We start from the raw sequence: 8,541 nt of genomic DNA on the forward strand, positions 1-8,541 counted from the left end.
CAGCAACATCTTCCTAGGAACAACGCCAAAGGCAAGGGAAGCAAGGGCAAAATTGAACTATTGGGATTTCATCAAGATCAAAAGCTTTTGCACAGCAAAGGAAACTGTTAACAAAATCAAAAGACAACTGACAGAATGGGAGAAGATATTTGCAAATGACATATCAGATAAAGGACTAGTGTCCAAAATCTATAAAGAACTTAGCAAACTCAACACCCAAAGAACAAATAATCCAATCAAGAAATGGGCAGAAGACATGAACAGACATTTCTGCAAAGAAGACATCCAGATGGCGAACAGACACATGAAAAAGTGCTCCATATCACTCGGCATCAGGGAAATACAAATCAAAACCACAATGAGATATCACCTCACACCAGTCAGAATGGCTAAAATCAACAAATCAGGAAATGACAGATGCTGGCGAGGATGCGGAGAAAGGGGAACCCTCCTACACTGTTGGTGGGAATGCAAGCTGGTGCAGCCACTCTGGAAAACAGCATGGAGGTTCCTCAAAATGTTGAAAATAGAACTGCCCTATGACCCAGCAATTGCACTATTGGGTATTTACCCTAAAGATACAAATGTAGTGATCCAAAGGGGCACATGCACCCGAATGTTTATAGCAGCAATGTCCACAATAGCCAAACTATGGAAAGAACCTAGATGTCCATCAACAGATGAATGGATCAAGAAGATGTGGTATATATACACAATGGAATACTATGCAGCCATCAAAAGAAATGAAATCTTGCCATTTGCAACAACATGGATGGAACTAGAGCGTATCATGCTTAGCGAAATAAGTCAAGCAGAGAAAGACAACTATCATATGATCTCCCTGATATGAGGAAGTGGTGATACAACATGGAGGCTTAAGTGGGTAGAAGAAGAATAAATGAAACAAGATGGGATTGGGAGGGAGACAAACCATAAGTGACTCTTAATCTCACGAAACAAACTGAGGGTTGCCGGGGGGAGGGGGTTTGGGAGAAGGGGGTGGGATTATGGACATTGGGGAGGGTATGTGATTTGGTGAGTGCTGTGAAGTGTGTAAACCTGGTGATTCACAGACCTGTACCCCTGGGGATAAAAATATATGTTTATAAAAAATTAAAAAAAAAAAAAAAAGAAATGGACAGAGGACATGAACAGACATTTCTGCAAAGAAGACATCCAGATGGCCCACAGACACATGAAAAAGTGCTCCATATCACTGGGCATCAGGGAAATACAGATCAAAACCGCAATGAGGTATCACCTCACACCAGTCAGAATGGCTAAAATCAACAAGTCAGGAAATAACAGATGCTGGCGAGGATGCGGAGAAAGGGGAACCCTCCTACACTGTTGGTGGGAATGCAAGCTGGTGCAGCCACTCTGGAAAACAGCATGGAGGTTCCTCAAAATGGTGAAAATAGAACTGCCCTATGACCCAGCAATAGCACTACTGGGTATTTACCCTAAAGATACAGACGTAGTGATCCAAAGGGGCACGTGCACCCGAATGTTTATAGCAGCAATATCCACAATAGCCAAACTATGGAAAGAACCTAGATGCCCATCGACAGAGGAATCATTTTAATGGGAGAGATAGATAATAGGTAAGCCAACTTAAAAAAAATTGTACTGGTTTTTTCTTTAATAGTAATGCATATTTGAACAAAATAAGCACATTTTAAAAAGAGCAGTGATTGAGAAGAGGTTTTTTAACTGAGTGGTCCAAAAAGGACTCCCTTAAAAAGTCTGTTTAGAACAGATTTCTGAATAATATCAGCTATGAAGCTGCATAAAGATCTCAGGGGTGGGTGATTTTTCCAGTCAAAAAACTGTAAAGGCTCCAAAGTCACAATACAGCTGTAAGTTTCTCTAATAAAGTAACTTCTGACAAAGGATGAGAAGAAATAACTAACCCAGGTTTGAAAGAAAAGGGACAGACTTTCTATGGAATTAATATTTAATTAAAGCTCTAAAGGACAAAAATACACTAGAGCAAAATCCTGGTGATGCTGATATACCTAATGAAAGATCATAAACAAGGTGTGGGTAGCAAAGAGTGTGTGGGAATGTTAGTAAGAACAGTGGGGAAGAGTCATCCCTGAACATGTTCTTAAATGAAGCAATTCTTGTGTTGTTTTAAAAGGTAAATTGGAGTTTGTCTAAGTGATTAGAGAAGGATGCCTCAGCTTATGGAAGTTCATTGCCATAAAGATGTGATAAACTTCTGCAGATATTTTCATGTATATTTGTTGTTGCTTCTAGTAATGGTGATCTAAAAACTCCTACTTAAGACAACTAAAAATCCAGACAAAATAGCTTTTAAAGTTAAAAATATCAGAATGATTATAAAAACAAGTGAGGGATTACTGGGCCAAAATACGAAATACAGTGAGTGTCTAGAGATATATGCCCTGAAGCCATTTTATCTATGAGAGCATTTGAAACTGCTAAAACACACTGAGCTGTGTTTTTCATAGACTCTTGATACCAGAGAAACAAAATTCAAAATCCAGCAACAATCAAGTTTGAGGACTTTGGTACAACCCAAATTTAAGTTGAGATCCCCAAAGCACAAGGAGAAGCAGAAATAAGACTAGAGCCTACCTTACCTTCTGTGTAAACTGAGAAAGTCAGCCACTGAATTTGGAGTATGATTGTCTTGTAGAGTCTCAGATATAAGAGAAAATCCTGCCAAGGAGGACCATACCATTATGATAGCTCTTAATTATCCCTACTCAATAAGAGTTTCAAATATAATGTCTTGAACATAGCAAAATGTAACAAAGCATGCAAAGAAAAACCATTAACAAGATTTGATAGACAAAATGGGATTAAGTAGGATATTAAAATGATCAATAAAGATTGTAAAATGGCTTGATTACTCTGCTCAAAGAAATGAGAGGGGAAGCAAATTGAACAGAAAACTGAAACTAAAAATGATATTGAGAAAGATTTTATAAATGAACCAAATGAATACTCTAGAACATTAAAGATATGACAGCTAATTTAAGATACCACAGTGGTGCCTGGGTGGTTCGCTTAATTAAACCTCCAATTCTTTTTCCTTTTTTTTTAACACCTTAATTTTATTTTATTTCTTTCATTTTGGCTCAGATCATGATGTCAGGGTTGTGAAATAGAGCCTAGAGTTGGGCTCTGTGCTGAGCCTGGAGCCTGCTTAAGATTCTTTTCTCTTCTTTTTCTATCCCTCCCTGCGCTCTCGCTCGTTCGCTCGCGCTCCCTTGCTTGCTAATCATTACATAAATATATAAATATATAGATAATAGACAAAGCAAAATAAAAGCAGATTATGGAAATAAATATAAAGATTTTGAAATGAAAACAAGTTCAAAATAAAATAGAGAAGACCTACACCGCTAAAAGTTCATTCAGAAAATCTGCTATTAAAGAAGTCAGTATGACACAATGTTAAGATATCAAAAGATTTGAGCATGTACTTTACAGAAAGTGTAATCCAAATGGCCGCTCATATATAAAAACTGCTTATCTTTATTATGAATCTGGAATTAAATTAAATTAAATTAAAATTAAATTAAAACCTAGAATGGCATACTATTACACACTTACCATATTGGGCAACAGTAAAAATGTCTTGCAAGAATGTGAAAGAATGACAGTGCCCATAATAAAAACATTTGAGGTAAGTTGGACAATATTTAGTAAACTTAACAATAAAAATAAAAAAAAATTGGTCCATTCCTAGAAATACAACATGGAACTAAATGAATATTTTCACCAGGATATGCAAACAGATGATTATAGTTATTTCATTCATAACGGCAGATCAGTAGTGGTGTATTTGCACAATGTTACATTAAATAAGAGAATATTAACAAACTGGGAGTAGGAGCTAGGTTGTTGACATAAAGAGATCTTCTATGGTGCTGATTATGTTCTATTTCTCAAAATCTTAAATTAAAAAAGTTTTCAAATTTATATCTAGTTAGATAGATAGTTAGATTGATGATAGATAGATATCCCAGAAGCTGCAATGCTAGGCTAAGACCAGGCTTTAAAGGGCTTTTCTATACTCTACTAAATACTTTAAACCTTTCATTATATCATAGCTCAGTGTTCAAATCTCCATTGGTTTCCTCAGTTTCCTAATATTTCTCTTAAGGCGACCTGATCTAGACTTTTGATCACCTTTGTCTAAATATTTCTATTTTAACAAAGTCCTTTGTAACACTCAGAGACTAAAACTTAGAAAAATACTCTGTTATCTCACTAGAGTGGAAAATATATAGTTACCCATTAACTAATGATATCCATGTCTACATTAGATCCATGACATTTTTAATTCTTGGGAGCTTTTGGTTAAATGAATTTTTTAAGCTTCCTTTAAATGAAGCTTTAAGCCATCACCACACGAATAAAATTGAAGAACTAAATGAAAACAAGCCAAGTATTTACAGAGTAATAGAATGTGCAGTGGAAAGAGTACAATTCTGAAATCATAAAGCCTAAATTAGTGTGATGCATCTTTACTAGCCATGTAATCATAAACCAGTTATCTAAATTGTGTTAGCCTCAGTTTTTTCACCCATGAGATGGTGATAATAATACTTATTATGCAGAGTTGTTGTGTGGCTGTAATGAAGCATGGAGCATGAGAGTCTCATATTCCATGCTAAAATGATAGCTATTTTTATACTTATAATAATTCTAATAATAGTAATTAAATTGTTCAAAATGATAATATTCATTTATATTGAGGCATTGTATTGACTATTCATAGACACATTTACCAAAATAAATTTCATTTTACTTTACCCCCCCCCGAGGATATATATTCCCTAATTCAATATGAATCTCATTAGGAATAATAATTATCATGATAAATATGCTGATTTTTCTTCTATTTTTTTTTAGGGAAGTATCCTTTACTGTTGACCATAAAGAAACTTAAGCAAGTCTGTCTTATTCAAAATTTGCATGCTGCTTTCTTATGAAACTAGATTATAGAGTTGTATGAAATAAATTCATGCAGTTAAGACATTTATGTTTGGAAAACTGGGTGGTCAGTTTAGTATTTCAAAAGAAGATTTTAAATTTAAACCTTAAAAATGAGCTCTTTCAGCCTTATTTATAGACCATCCTTCATGCTTCATAAGTATTCCTTCATTGTAAACTAAGTAATAGATATTGTCACAGTGTATATAACTAAAATGGATTTTATATTCTATTATTTCAGAGTTAGTTGCAGTTTCTACTTCCTTACTTCCTTTTTTGAAAAATAGATTAATTCTACAAAAAGTTTTTTCCAGCTTTATTGAAAAATAATCGACATATTATAATTTGTAAATTTAAGAAATGATTTCTTATAACACTGCAAACTTAACATTGTGTAAATTTTGTACAATTTGATAAATTGGTATACATCTGTATTGCAATATAATCTACATAAAAATGTTAATACATCTACTATCTCATATAGTTGCCACTGTTTTTATGCATGTATCGTAAGGAATTTTAAGATCTACTCTCTTAGCAACTTTTATGTATATAGTACAGTAGAGATAAACTTCAGAGGTCTTGTGGGTTTTGTTCCATAGCACCTCAATAAAGCGATTATCTCAATAAACTAAGTCAAATTATTATTATTTTTTGGTTTCCCAGTGCGTATAAAAAATAAACACTATACTGTACTGTTCAAAAGCATTATGTCTTTAAATAAAATCAATGCATATACCTTAAGTAAACTAATTCTGAGTTTTTAGTGGGTCATAATTACTGATCACAGATCACCATAACAAATACAATAATAATGAAAAAACTTGAAATATTGCAAGAATTACCAACATGTGACAGAGAGACACAAAATGAACAAATGTTATTAGAAAAATGGAGGCAGCAGACCTATTTTATACAAGATTGCTATAAACTTTCAACTTGTAAGAATGTGATATATACAAAGTTTAATAAAGGGAAGCACAATAAAAAAGTATGTATATATTATTATCTATGATCATCATGTTGTACATTAGATTCCCAGAACTTTTTCATATTATAGTTGCAAGTTTGTACACTTTGACCACCTTACTCCACCCCAGGTTCACCCCTTGTCAACTCAACTCTAAGTTTCCATTAGTTTGCCTTTTCTTCAGATTCTGTGTGTAAGGGATATCATAATACATAAATTAAAAATATATATATATATAATCTTTGAAATATTTCACTTAGTATAATACCTTCAAGATCCATCCATGCTGTTGTAAATGGCAGTATTTCTTAATTTTTCATGGTTAAGTAGTATTCCATAGTACATATTTACCATTCTTATTTTATTCATTCATCCATTAATGGATACTGAAGTTATTTCCATCTCTAGCTTAGAGTTAATAATTTTATAATGAACATAAGAGTGCAGATATGGGGGCGCCTGGGTGGCTCAGTGGGTTAAGCCGCTGCCTTCGGCTCAGGTCATGATCCCAGGGTCCTGGGATCGAGTCCCACATCGGGCTCTCTGCTCAGCAGGGAGCCTGCTTCCTCCTCTCTATCTGCCTGCCTCTCTGCCTACTTGTGATCTCTGTCTGTCAAATAAATAAATATAATCTTTAAAAAAAAAAGAGTGCAGATATGTCTTCAAATAGTGACTTCGTTTCCTTTAGATATATACCTAGAAGTGGGATTTCTGAATCATATGGTAATTTTACTTTTAATAATATGAATCATCTCCATACTGTTTTCCATACAAATTTATATCCCTATCACAGTGCATAACTTCCCCATTTTCCCCAATATTTACCAAAATTTGTTAGTTTTAATTTTTTGGTAATATATATTCTAATAGATAGTAATATCTTGCTGTGTTTTCCAGAGGTAAACAACAACAACATAATGACTTTGCCCTGAGTTTTTACGTTGAGCCCTTTTTAATGCTCCTGTTGGTCATTTATATAACTTTTTTGAAAAAAAGTCTATTGAGATCCTTTTGCTATTTTAAAAATTATATATTTTTTTCTATTTGTATCTGTTGGTTATTAACCTCTTTTCAGATATAAGATTTGTAAGTATTTTCTTCCATTCTGTGGATTGTGTTTTTATTCTCTGTCTCTCTCTCTCTTTTTTTTTTTTGGCAATGCAGAAACTTTAGTTTGATGTAATATCATTTATTTATTTTTGGTTTTTTTTGCTTGTGTTTTTGGTCTGGTATCCAAAAAACTATTGGCAAGACCAATGTCAAGGAGTATTTTTCCTATGTTTTCCTTTAGGAAATTTAGTTTCATGCATCACATTTAAGTCTTTAATCTATTTCAAGTTAAGATTTATGAGTGATATAAGGCTCCAGTTTCATACTGTTTTATGTGACTTCAGTTTTAAATATCATTTATTGAACAGACTATCTTTACCCATTACATATGTTGGCCCCTGTCAAATATTAGGTGACTATGAAAGGATTTATTTCTGGACTCTCAATTCTGTTTTGCTTCTTTATTGGTCTGTTTTTATGCCAGTATACTTTATTGTTTTGAGCATGGGGGCTTTGTAATATAATTTCAAATCAAGAAGTGCAATTTCTCTTCTTCATTCTTTCTCAGAACTGCTTTATTTGTTGTCTTTTATGGTCCTTTATATATTTTAGGATTCTTTACTTACTACTGTAAAAAAATAATATTGGATTTTTTAAAAATATTTTTAATTTATTTATTTGACAGAGAGAGATGACAAGCAGGCAGAGAGGCAGGCAGAGAGAGAGAGGAGGAAGCAGGCTCCCTGCTGAGCAGAGAGCCTGATGCAAGGCCCAATCCCAGGACCCTGGGATCATGACCTGAGCCGAAGGCAGTGGCTTAACCCACTGAGCCACCCAGGCGCCCCTAACTTTGGATTTTTGGTAGGAATAGAATTTACAGATGGTTTCCGGTAGTATGGACATTTTAACAATGTTAATTCTTACCGTTCATAAATATGGGCTATCTTTCCATTTGTATCTCCTTCAATTTCTTTATCAATGTCATAGTTTATGGGGTACAGATCTTTCATCTTCTTAGTTAAATCTTTTCCTAAGTATTTTATTATTTTTGATACTATTGTGAATTAGATTGTTTTCTTTATTTTTTCAGATAGTTCATCATTAGAGTGTTAAAATGCCCCTGTCTTGTGCTTACTTTGGCAGCACATATACTAAAATTGGAATGATGCAGAGAAGATTAGCGTGATCACTGAACAAGGATGACATGAAAAACTGGGAAGCATTCCATATTAAAAACAAAACAAAACAAAAAAATTCTTGTCTTTTATATATTGATCTTGTATTTGGCAGCTTTACTAAATTTGTTTATTCAAATGTTTTTTGTGAAGTTTTTAGGATTTTTTTACATGTAAGTTCATGTTATCCAAAAAAAGAAAATTTTACTTCTTCCTTTTTTTTTTGGAGTCTTTTATTTCTTTGTGCTCCTTGTTTCTCTGGCTAGGACATCCAGTACTATGTCAAATGAGAGTAGTGAAAGTGGACACACTTGTCTTGTTTCTGATCTTTAAGGGGAAAACTATCAAACTTTTTTGATTGAATATGAGATT

The 8,541-nt window shown here is 33.6% G+C and overlaps 1 non-coding gene across 1 annotated transcript; it reads left to right on the top strand.

The window, feature by feature from the left end:
- Window positions 1–8,121: 8,121 nt before the first annotated feature.
- On the top strand, window positions 8,122–8,228 carry LOC131822297 (U6 spliceosomal RNA). Its single transcript, XR_009350176.1, has one exon. It is a non-coding gene; the product is annotated as a U6 spliceosomal RNA (small nuclear RNA).
- Window positions 8,229–8,541: the final 313 nt, after the last annotated feature.

The sequence above is a fragment of the Mustela lutreola genome, chromosome X (genome assembly GCF_030435805.1).
Source record: "Mustela lutreola isolate mMusLut2 chromosome X, mMusLut2.pri, whole genome shotgun sequence".
In the NCBI taxonomy this organism is placed as follows: Eukaryota; Metazoa; Chordata; class Mammalia; order Carnivora; family Mustelidae; genus Mustela; species Mustela lutreola.